General features: G+C 41.2%; 1 protein-coding gene and 1 long non-coding RNA gene across 4 annotated transcripts in view; one reads left to right on the top strand and one right to left on the bottom strand.

Annotated features, from left to right (window-relative positions):
* Nucleotides 1-7,013: 7,013 nt before the first annotated feature.
* On the bottom strand, nt 7,014-10,642 carry LOC119524425. 3 transcript variants are annotated; one of them, XR_005214830.1, is made up of 4 exons: nt 10,256-10,642; nt 9,834-9,952; nt 9,079-9,278; nt 7,014-8,476 (listed from the first exon to the last, which is right to left on the bottom strand). It is a non-coding gene; the product is annotated as an uncharacterized LOC119524425 (long non-coding RNA). The 3 variants fall into 3 exon arrangements; XR_005214816.1 differs by having other exon boundaries at nt 7,014-9,278; XR_005214820.1 differs by having other exon boundaries at nt 7,014-9,278; nt 10,512-10,596.
* Nucleotides 10,643-10,958: 316 nt separating this feature from the next.
* PIK3CA (phosphatidylinositol-4,5-bisphosphate 3-kinase catalytic subunit alpha) overlaps nt 10,959-12,006 on the top strand; it is an 89,658-nt gene continuing 88,610 nt past the window's right edge. Inside the window, exon 1 of the mRNA XM_037840147.1 lies at nt 10,959-11,240. The gene's annotated coding sequence lies outside the window, so the exon portion shown is untranslated. The remainder of the gene's footprint in view (nt 11,241-12,006) is intronic.

Raw genomic sequence — 12,006 nt, 5'->3', positions numbered from 1 at the left:
GTTTCCCAGTTTTTTGTTTCTCTTTTCTCTTATGGCTTTGCCCTAGGCAAGACCTTAGCAGCAGAACTGTGCAGTAGAGTAGCTGCATGGGTGGCTAAAACATTGATGGAAACCCCATCTTTCTGGACAGGAAATCAGGAAATGGAAGGCCAGAAGATACAAGGGAATTTCCAGAGAGGAGAGAGTTTGGAAAAAGGTATCCCCTAATTCTGTATATGAACTCACACTGAAGTCTCACGGTGCCCCCTGAGTTGTGTAAGCATTAGACTGACTCAAAAGAAGCATAGAAAATATTTTGAGACTTGAACTAAGATTTAAGCTATAGCTAAGAATAACCTCTGAATAGCACGTGCATAAGATATACCCAAGGAAACAAAGCAAAGGCTTTAAAAACTTAGACTAGAACCACTATTGATAGAACAGGACTACACCTTCCCATGTTGATTCCCTACTAAAACAAACAAAATCAACATTCTTCAGAGGATTATAACAGGACCCAGAATTGAACCACCATAATGGTCAAGATTTCCAGTATACAATCCAAAATTACTCAACATATAAAGAACTAGGAAAAGTGATTAATCTTTAAGGGAAAAGACAATTAACAGATTGCAATCCTGAGATGAAATAAATGTTGGAATTAGCAAATAAAGACTTTAAAACAACTACTAACTATACTCCCTGAAGTAAAGACAAACAAACTTGAAATGTTTGGAAAGATAAGATTCTCAATAGAGAAAAAAGAACCCATAAAAGAAATTAGAAAATTTAGAATTGGAAAATACAATATCTGATTTTTAAAAAATTTCCTTAGTTGGCTCAATAACAGAATGGATATGAGAGAGAAAAAAGTAAGCAAACTGGAAGATAGATCAATAAAAATTATCCAATATGAATGAGAGAGAAAATTGGTTGAAAAATAATGAACAAAGCCTTACAGACTGTTCTAGTTTGCTAATGCTGCTGGAATGCAAAACACCAGACATGGATTGGCTTTTTTAAAAGGGGGTTTATTTGGTTACACAGTTACAGTCTTAGGGCCATGAAGTTTCCAAGGTAACACATCAGAAATTGGGTAACTTCACTGGAAGATAGCCAATGGAGTCTAGAAAACCTCTGTTAGCTGGGAAGGCACGTGGCTGGTGTCTGCTCCAAAGTTCTGGTTTCAAAATGGCTTTCTCCCAGGACGTTCCTCTCTAGGCTGCAATTCCTCAAAAATGCCACTCTTAGTTGCACTTGGGATATTTGTCCTCTCTCAGCTTCTCTGGAGCAAGAGACTGCTTTCAACAGCCATCTTCAAACTGTCTCTCATCTGCAACTCCTGTGCTTTCTTCAAAGTGTCCCTCTTGGCTGTAACTCCTCTTCAAAATGTCACTCACAGCTGCGCTGTGTTCCTTCTGTTTGTCAGCTCATTTATATGGCTCCAGTAATTTAATTCAGACCCACCCTGAATGGGCGGGCCAACACCTCCATGGAAATTATCCAATCAGAGTCATCACCCACGTTGGGTGGGGTGCAAAGAATTACAATCTAATTAACACTGATAGGTCTGCCCACACAAGATTACATCAAAGATAATGGCATTTGGGGGGATATAATACATTCAAACTGGCACACAGACCTATAGAACAATATTAAAATGCCTAACATTCATGGCATTGGATTTGCAGAAGAAGAGGAGAAAGCAACTGGGGAAGAAAAATATCTGATGAAATAATCACTGAAAACATTTGAAATTTAGTCAAGGACATAAATTTACACATTTAAGAACTCAGCAAATGCAAACAGAAAAAACTCAAAGAAAACCATCCTTTACACACCATAATCAAACCACTGGAAGCCAAAAATTAAAAATCATGAGAGTCATGTACTCATTGCCACTCTCTAACCAAAGATCCTGTATTGTACCCTACGAGGAGAATAAACCTCCACTTGTTTGCAGAGCTGATGAAGAAGCAAAATGCCTTCAAAAGTCAGCAATGCATCTGGATTTTTCCTGGGAGGGGAAAAAAAAAAAAAAAGCTAATTTTCCAGGCCTTTGATCTTAGGAACAGTTTTCTTTAGTTGTGTCTAACTGTGAAATGTATGAAGCATTGTGTTATTTACAATTTCCTCTCCTTTCAAGAGAGCTAGAGTCCTATGGAGGGTCCCTAATTTGCTAAGCTGATGATTGGGTGTGATGTTGCAATTTGGAGGCTGAAGGAGAGCTGACTTTTTTGAAAGAAGATGCAGGAGAGAATGAGATATGGAGCAGGGAGGAATAGGCAAGACCCAGAATACTGATTTCGGGTCTGGCAGTGGATGTCTCTTCTTGGATAAAGAGAAGAGATGAGCTTTAGTGGAAGTAGCAGATATTTAAAGACCTTTGATGACATTTTCATTTGTTTATGTACAATTCTACTTTACCATCTTTATAAATATGGCCTAGGTGAACTTGATGTGTTTGTTACGAGTTTGGTCTTTTTGGAATGCATATTTTTAAAAAAATGACTACTGTTAAAAAAAATCATGAGAGCATCTAGAGAAAAATGACACATTAAATACAGGGAAGCAATGACTCAAATGACCACAGAGTAGGCCTGAAGACAATGGAACAGCATCTTTAAAGTACTGGGAGGAAAAAAACTGTCAACCCAGAATTCTATAACCAGCTACAATATCCCTCAGGAATGATGAGGGAAAACTAAGAGAATTTTTCACCAGCAGATCTGCTCTAAAAGAAATCCTAAAGGAAGTTCTTCACACTAAAGGGAAGTGACTCTGGAAGGAAACTTCAATTTCAGGAATGAAGGAAAAGAACAGAAATGTGTCTGGCAAATATAAAAGACTATTTGTTCCTCTTATGTTCTTTAAAATATGTAAAACTGTTGAAAGCAAAAATTATAAAAATCATCTGATAGCTTTTTCCATATGTAGAGATGTAGTACATATATCAGCTATTACCTATAAGCTGAGGAGGTGTGGATAAATGGACTTATATGATAGTAAGGATTCTACATTTTACTTGAAATGGTGCAATATTAACTCTATGTAGACAGTGAAAGTTTAGGTATGTATATTGTAATCCTTAGAGCAACTACAAAGAAAAAATACAAAGTGGAATATCCAAAAAGCCAGTAAATAAATTAAAGTAGAATGTTAGAAGTATTCAAATGCTCCAAAAGAAAGCACAAAAGTAGGAAAAACAAAAACAAAGGAAAAAATAGAAAGCAAATAACAAAATGGTAAGCCTAAATCCAACCATATCAATAATCACATTAAATGTAAATCATCTAAACACAGCAATTAAAAGTCAGAGATTGTCAGATTGGATTAAAAAAAGAGACCCAAGTATTTCTTATGTATAAGAAATTCACTTTAAAAAAACATAGATGGATTTAAAAAAAGATGAGAAAAGATGTATGATGCAAATACTAATAAAAAAAGCTGATGTAGCTATATTAATATCAAACAAATAGATTTCAGAACAAGGATATTACCAGGGATAAATAAAAATATTACATAATGATAAAGAGTCAATTCTTCAATAAGATATAGCAGTTCTAAATTTGTATGGACCTAACAACAGAGCTTCAAAATGCATGAAGCAAAAATACACAAACTAGAAATTAAAAACCTCACAATTATAGTTGGAGATGTTCACACTCCTGCCTCAGCAATTCATAGAACTAGCTACAGAAAATCAATAAAAATACAGAAGACCTAAACAACATTATCAACCAACTTATATAATTGACATTCATAGAACATTCCACCCAAATATAGCACAAGAAATGTTCTTTTTAAACTATCTGGGACATTCACCAGGATATTCTGGGCCAAATCTTAAGAAATTTAAAATAACTGAAATCATAAAGGTTTACTGACCACAACAGAATTAAATTAGAAATCAATAATAGAAGATTCTGGAAAATTTCCAAATATTTTAAAATTAAATAACATTTCTAAATAACACATGAATCAAGGAAAAACTCACAAGGCAAACTAGAAAATATTCTGAACTGAAGGAAAATGAAAATCCAACATACCAAAATTTGTTCCATAGGGTTACAACCAGAAGGAAATTTATAATATCAAATGCTTACATTAGAAAAGAAGAAAGTACTCAAATCATGGTTCTAAACATCCATCTTAATAAACTAGGGAGAAAAGGAGCAAACTAAACCAAAGCAAGCAGAAGAAAAGAAATAATAAAGAGATCAGAAATCAATGAAATTTAAAAACAGGAAAACAACAGGGAAAACAATGACAGCAAAAGCTGGTTTTAAAAAATAATTCCAGATAGTGATAAGGGTTACAAAAAAATGTGTATGGAGAGACTATCTCTAACTGGATGGTTATCTCTGAGGAGGTGACTTTTTACTGAGACTTAAATAACTTCTTGCTAATTTTCACTCTAAAGCAGGTCTTATCCAATAAATCTGTCCAACCTATTGTGGACACATACAAACAACACTAAGCTTATTGTGGACACATACAAACAACACTAAGCTTTGATACATCAGTTGACTGATCCAGTTGCAAAGAATATTTGTAGCAAACTGCAGTCGGCAAAGTACTTCTATTGTCAGCAGCAAGATCCTTTACATTAAAATAGCACTGAGATGCACATGGCACCTTTTTTTCCCTGCATTGGTCATCAAACATGCACTTGACTGTATTCCTTTCGACAAATACTTCATTGCTAATTCCCCAACTGTCACAGCCCAAGAGGGCCATGCCAGTCCAAAGGCCAAAGAAGACAAGCATTTTCCGATACATGAACTTTTATTCAGGGCTTACTTATAGGGTGAGAAGTCATGGAGAGATCATGACAGCTCTCTCAGGCCAGGCAGGCATCGCGTTCACAGGGAAGATGACCGAGCGATGCAAAGAGGACAGAAAGCCTTTTATAAGGGTATAAGACAAAGGCATTCCTAAGGGGGATGCACAGATGCAGGAACAGGTCACTCTGACCTGGGAGGTGGTGCAGGAAGGACTAGAATAACACTTGAACAATTACATTTAGCTCTTTTTGTGAGACTAAGAGCCCCTCACTTCCAGCCTGCTTCCCATAAAGTTACATTTTAAGGTCAATTTACCCTTTTTCTCTTCACTGGCTTAGAAAGGCAATAAGTTAAACATTTAGTTGCCTAGGTCATGCAGACTGCTGTGCACCAAAGATCTGCAGGCCTGTTTTGTTCAGGCCATGGGTTGCCACAATCCACCCCTGCCCAACAGTTTGCATTGACCATAGGCCAGACTTTACATCTATAATTCACAACAACAATACAATAAACAACATAGTAATAATACATTGGTACAGAGAGATAATAAACCTATTAGCAAGTGGTGCTGTGGTGAGGCTAATGAGTTTTACCATTTAGTACAAGTACTGCCTGGGCTAAAATAGCTAAAGGATAACACTACCAGGCATTTTGCTCTATTTTATATTTAGTTTTTACCATTTTTTCAACCTTGACCACAGAAATAAATTTCCGTTTTCACCAACTTTCTGCAACTTTTTATATTTATTTAGGTTTTGTTCCATATTCCCTATTTTTTGTTCTGATACAACCAGTCATTTAGGACAAAATGACTTTCTTTTCCTATAATTAAAAAAAAAAGACATCCCTCATTCTCTCTACATTCAAATCATCAGAATAATTCCAGAAATTGTTTTTAAGCATTTTACAACATATTATTACTAATAACATTACACTTGTTAGAAGGCTAAATACTGAAAACATTTTAGTCAATGCATTATTGAAATAGTAACACTTTTTTTAACAACAATTAACACCACATGTAAGCATTAAACTGGACAGTTGAGTGGTTTAACAATATATACTGAGTCTTCATAGTAGATAGAAGAGTTCCAGGTGACAGGGATCCCTTCAGGGTCAGATCTACAGTTAGTTTCCTATGTAACCTTAATACTCATGGGCTTAGGATTCTCAATCAGTGCGGCTGCATGGGCCAGAACCAGAGCCAACTGACCTTATTTTCCCCAATTTCTAGTGTGTGTGGCACAGGCAAGAGAGAGTTATTATCATTGCCCCATTGTGGCTTGAAGGCAGCCAGCCCCTTCATCTGCAGTTAATGTTGATAGTCCTTGAGTCCATTGTTTCTATCATCCTTTAAGTGTTTAGCCATATTTACAGTGGTGAAGGCATATTTTGTCCCTTTGGGCAGAGGAAAGGGGCCAATATAGTTTACTTGCCACCAGATGACAGGAATCTGGTGTCCTCGGTGCCCAGTCTTCCAGCAAAGCCATTCAGCCACTTCATGCATCATTGGTGTTAGGCTGTGGAATTTCACTAGGGCATCCGCTTCTACGTTACTTGGTAATGAATTGGTGTTGTGGGCAGAGACATGATAAACGGTTACTTTATATTTGTGGCAGGCAGTCCAGATGTCTTCTCACCAGATGGTGTCGGTACTGGGCTAGACAATAACAGATGACCAGGTAGCGGGTTGCCCATGTGCCAATCCATGTAGAGTCAGATGTATTTTCTTGTTCATCAATGGTGGGCATGGGAGGAGCCACCTTGGGAGGATCAACAGGAAATGGCATGCTGCTCTTTCACATAGGAGGCCAATCCTAAAATTTCATGCATCTCTGTTTTTAAAGAGCCGTTGTTAAAGATGCCACATTGTAGGAGGTAGACTTTCCATTTTCTCATTGTGCTCACCTGAGCACTCTCCAAATGGTGCTTATTTATAGTGTCCCATATCTGCATATCTATATGGGTATGGTCTTCTGTAAGGTTACTGGGCACCTGAGTTAGACTTTCAACACTTGCAACAGAGGATTACAAACTGTGCACAACTGCTCTTTTAAAGGGCTATATCTGAGTTCTGTGCCCTTCCATAGTTGGGACCAGAATCTAACAGGTACACATTTAGCTTGTTGCCTTTGCCACAAACCCCACCCTAAGCCAATATTGGCACTGGCCACATCCAAATCACAGAGTATATCAGGGTCCACCCCCCTTAAAGTCTGTGCTTGCCTAATAGTTCACTTAGTCTTTTTAAACACAGCCTGCAGTGGAAAATCCCATTCCCACATTTTCCCTTTTCTAATTAGGGTATACAAAGGTTTTAAAATTTGTACTACATAGAGTATAAACATTTCCTAATAACTTAACAAACCAAGAAAAGCCATCAACTGTTCAGAAGTAGGCGATGTGGAATAACTTTGCATTTTAACAACAGCTGAAGGAATAGCCTTAGTTTTACCCAACCAGACAATACCCAAGAACTTGATAGAGTAGTCAGGCTCTTCTGGAGGTTTCCACATTTGAAGATATCTTTGTGGATGCACAGCAAATGTCCACTGTTGTTTTCCCCATGTGAAGCCTAACACAAGTTGACTGGAAAAAATCTAAAAATATTCTAAAAAACATATTAGCAAGGTTTAACACAAAATGAAACAGGAGCATACAGTTTGCTAATGGCTCCCTAGGTTTCTGTCAGTATTAGTTACTAATATCTCCTAATTCTCCTCGGGAAAACTCTCAGGATGAAATGAGCACCCTCTGATCAGAAGCTGCTGCCACTGCCCCATCTTCCTCTCTCCATGGGGGATCAGGGTGCTGAACTTCCTCTGCTTTAATCCTTTGTTAGAACAGAGGTTGAGTATGCCTACTTTCCTTAGTATCAATTTCCCAGTCAGACAGGGGCTCATCATCTTTTGATGAGTAGTCAACAGTGTCCCACACTTTACGGTCCCAGTCAGGGGAAGCCAGGATACGCCTAACTTGCCCTTTGGACAGCTTATGCCCTCCTACTCTAGTGTGCTGGTATGCCAATATTTCTAAACATTTATCTAGAGCATCTTTCAATTCTGCTTGTGTTAGCCTCATATCTTTTTCTACCTTTAATTTACCTCCCAGGTGGCTTACAGCCACCTTTGCTGCTAAAACTTCCTCAGTAGCAGCGCATACAGCCTCTAACAATGGCCACCCCACCGCAGCCACAATCTGGCGACCCTTTTTTTCTTTCTGAATCCCGAGTGATCCTGTGGCCTGATACAGGACGGCTATTTGTCCAGACAGAGAGTTATAAACATTTCCATACTTCCTTGGCAGATTCCATTCATCTAAGAGGGTAGCTACCCCTCCCCACATAGACATCCATTCCACTGGGAGGGTAGGCAGCCCTTCCAACATAGACATCACAGGCCTCCCTGGTATCCCGCCTGGGGCCTTCTCCTTTCCCCTCCCCAAGTTCATGTCATCAGTGCTTGGGACTTTCTTAGCCTCTGGCTGGCAGCTATTTGATTCTCCTGGCTGGCTTGCCAATTGTCGCAGCCCAAGAGAGCCCAAAGAAGATACATGAACTTTTTTTCAGGGCTTACTTACAGGGTGAGAAGTCATGGAGAGATAATGACAGCTCCCTCAGGCCAGGCAGGGATCACGTTCGCAGGGAAGACAACCGAGCAATGCAAAGAGGACAGAAAGCCTTTTATAAGCCTTATAAGACAAAGGCATTCCTAAGGGTGGGGGGGAGCACAGATGCAGGAACAGGTCACTCTGACCTGGGAGGTGGTGCAGGAAGGACTAGAATAACACTTGAACAATTACATTTTGCTCTTTTTGTGAGACTATGAGCCCCTCACTTCCTGCCTACTTCTCATAAAGTTACATTTTAAGGTCAATTTACCCTTTTTCTCTTTACTGGCTTAGAAAGGCAATAGGTTAAACATTTAGCTGCCTACGTCATGCAGACTGCTGTGCACCAAAGATCTGCAGGCCTGTTTTGCTCAGGCCATGGGTTGCCGAGCCCAACCATGCTAGCTTATTCAACAGGAGTTATATATAAGCTAACTTTGTTATCCCTTGGTATGTTTTTCACTATCTGATGTGACAATTTTATACATCAAGAGTATATTGCTACATAATCAAGTTGACCCTTGTTTCCAAACGACTTCAAAGCTTAATAGTGATTTAAGAGCTATTAAAGTATGTTTTGGTGCACAATGCACATTTGAGTATCAGCTATATTTATTTTCAATGGAAATAAATCCAAACAATAGGTAATTGTCATCATAATTCCAATGTGTTACAACAGAACACTTTCATCTTGGATATTTACCTCCTGAGTTTAGGTTTAGAAAGCTTAGGAAGCAGTTGTTTAATTCTGAAGTATTCCATTTTTAATTTGTTTGATTTACAGTCTGAGGATCACTATTTCTTCTCTTCCATTTAAAAAATCTTTCAGCCACAGGTCCTTGGATGATGAGTTTCGTCATATAGATGTCTATGTACTCTATACACTGAATATATTGCAAACACCTTTGAAAGTAAGGTGAGACACATAATAAACCAATGACCACCAAATAAAACAAATATATCGACTGTGAATTGGGCAGTAAATGCTGCCACCACATCAGTGAATACTGCCACGCATTCAAGTAGCAGACATGGCATTTTCTGCTTATGGCACATGATTTCTCAAACACAGCTCACCACACAACAAAAATCATGTAATGTAATTAGTATTCTGTTTAAAAAATAAATTTTTGAAGGAAAATATCCTTAGCATAATTTTTTCCCACCCATAAGTACCTATCAATAGCTCATGGAACTCTCCTGCATCAGAAAACACAATTTGAGAAATGCTGCCATAAAGTTTACTTTTGACTAGCAATTCAATGTCTTAAAAAAAAAATTATTAGTCACTTCTATGAAGTAGCACAGTATTCTGAAACTGCTGAAAGACACTGGCTCAAAAAAAATACTTAGAAATATAGAGCCCTGGAATGTGAAATGAAAACCCGAGCTTAAGAGAAAAGAAAAGAAAACGCGGGAAATAGTCAAGTGAAACTATGACCATACGATCTCATTTACCATTTAGTATGGACGTGTGGTATTCGAGCAAAGGCTGGTTATCGGTCAGATTTCTTGCTCTGGTTGGCAAGTTGGACTGCAACATCTCTAAGGTGGGTCACTTCCAAATCCCTCTATTCCTTAAAAAATCAAGGGGGGAATGGACGAATTGTAAAGACGTTAAGCGTTTTCAATACAATGAAGGACCACCAGAGGGAGAAAAACGTAATCTCAAGAAGCATCATATTCTACTACTCTCAAGCATAAGGAGAGATTTCTATGGTACGCAGCGCCAGGGCACCACCTTGAATCTAATCTATAAACAACATGGCTTTTGTGATGTCTCCATGGGCTTGATACGAAAAAAGCCTGTATTCGTGTACTCAGAAATGATTCCTACAAGCTGATTCAAATCAGGAAACAGGGCATAGCAAAGTCCTCACCGGAGCGAATCCAAGATTGCAAACGGCTAAGGCAGTGTATTGTCTTCGGGATGGGCTACACCTAAACAAATGTTGGCAGAAGGACGCGCAGTTACGCATTATAACAGGTCTTTCTAGAATCCGTAACTACTTCTGGTTCGCCACTGACAACGGCGGTTAATCACCGCGCCCCCGTCCAGCCCCTCAACTCATCTCATTTTCTCTGTAGGTGTAGTGAATGAACTCACTTCTCCCATACTCCTTTCTATCTCTCTACCTCAGCTCGCCTGCTGCTCGGAGAAAGAAATAGTCGACATATACGCTGTCGTAGAATGATACAACATTCTCACTACTGCATAAGAGGGAACATTAAACAGACACAAGCCAGAAAAGCAGCCCAACACCACCCCAACTTCGGGCGGAAAAGCAAAGCGCAGGCGCACTGGCACATTGTTACCCGATTTGCCCACTTCTCCCTCCCGGTCTTTGTAAGTTCACTTCCGCTCTCTTGTACATCTCTTCCAGGGCATTGTAGGCTCGGCCTCTCTTTAGCTCTTACCCTCCTCTGCCCGAGGAGGGGGGGAGTCGAAGGGGTGGGGAAGAGTTCGTTGTTTGTTTACACGATGTGAGCGGAAAAAGAGACCAATAAAGTTTATTCTGGAAACAAAAGGGGAAAAAAAAAAACAGGGGCGACAGAGAAAGGAGACCGGGGCGGAGGCGAGTGGTGGGGGCTAGCGAGAAGACGAGCCAGAAGGGGAAAGCGGCAGTTCCGGTGCCGCCGCTGCGGCCGCTGAAGTCTTAGGCTGCTGCTGCCGCGGCCGCTGGTGCTGGGGCCGGGGCCGGTGGCTAGGCAGGGCTCGGGCCCGGCCGGGCAGCTCCGGAACGGCGGGGGAGAGGGGCCGGGAGGCGGGGGCCGTGCTGCCCGCTCTCCTCTCCCTCAGAACCGCCGCCCGCGGGGCTGGGACCCGATGCGGTTAGACTCGCGGAGCCTGGAGGAACCCGGAGCGTGAGTAGAGCGAGGACTGGTTTGCGAGCGGGCACGCTCGGGGTGGGAACCGGGTGGATGCCGAGGACTACTGAGCGTGCCCGCCGTAGGGAGCAGGGGCTGCCGGTTGGTGGGCTCTCCCACTGTCAGGCGGCGGCGGAGTTCGCTTGTGATTACTGCTGGCCTCTCCCAGCTGCAGAGGCGAGGGCTTGCAGCTCCCTCTCCTTTCTCCCTCTGGCCGCCGCCTCGTTCCTGGTTTCCTTCCTCTCCTCCCATTTTTGGGGATGGGGCGGCGGGAGGCTGAGGAAGTGCGCCCAGGGCCGCCGCCCCAACCACAGTCTTGATGGTTCTATCCCCAGGTCACCGCACGCCCACCCAGCCCGCCAGGTGACCGGGTGCCGCGACTACCGCGGCGTGAGGGATCTCGGTGCCGAGCCCCAAGCTGTTCCTGTGGGGCTGTCACTCCCGAGGGCTCTGGCGGCCCTGCCTTTGCGTGGTACTGGGTTTAAATCGCCCGGCAGGGGTATGGAAGGAAAACTGCTTCCCCCACCCCCTAGATCCCCTCCCACCCTTCCTCTCGAGGTTGTTTTTTCCTTTTAACCGAGAAGATCAAACGTATTGGTCCTTCATTCAAAAACATGAGACATTGTCTCATGTGACTTGTGTCTTTACTAAGATTATGTGGTGCTTGTTTCATAGCTCTTAAGTGGTTCGGAAAGGTAGGGAGGCGCCCAGGATTGACTATGTAAGCACCAGACGTTCAGCCAGTGTGTTTTGACCGCGGCTT

This window comes from Choloepus didactylus, chromosome 1 (genome assembly GCF_015220235.1).
Source record: "Choloepus didactylus isolate mChoDid1 chromosome 1, mChoDid1.pri, whole genome shotgun sequence".
Classification (NCBI taxonomy): Eukaryota; Metazoa; Chordata; class Mammalia; order Pilosa; family Megalonychidae; genus Choloepus; species Choloepus didactylus.
This window is presented reverse-complemented; position numbering and strand designations above follow the sequence as displayed.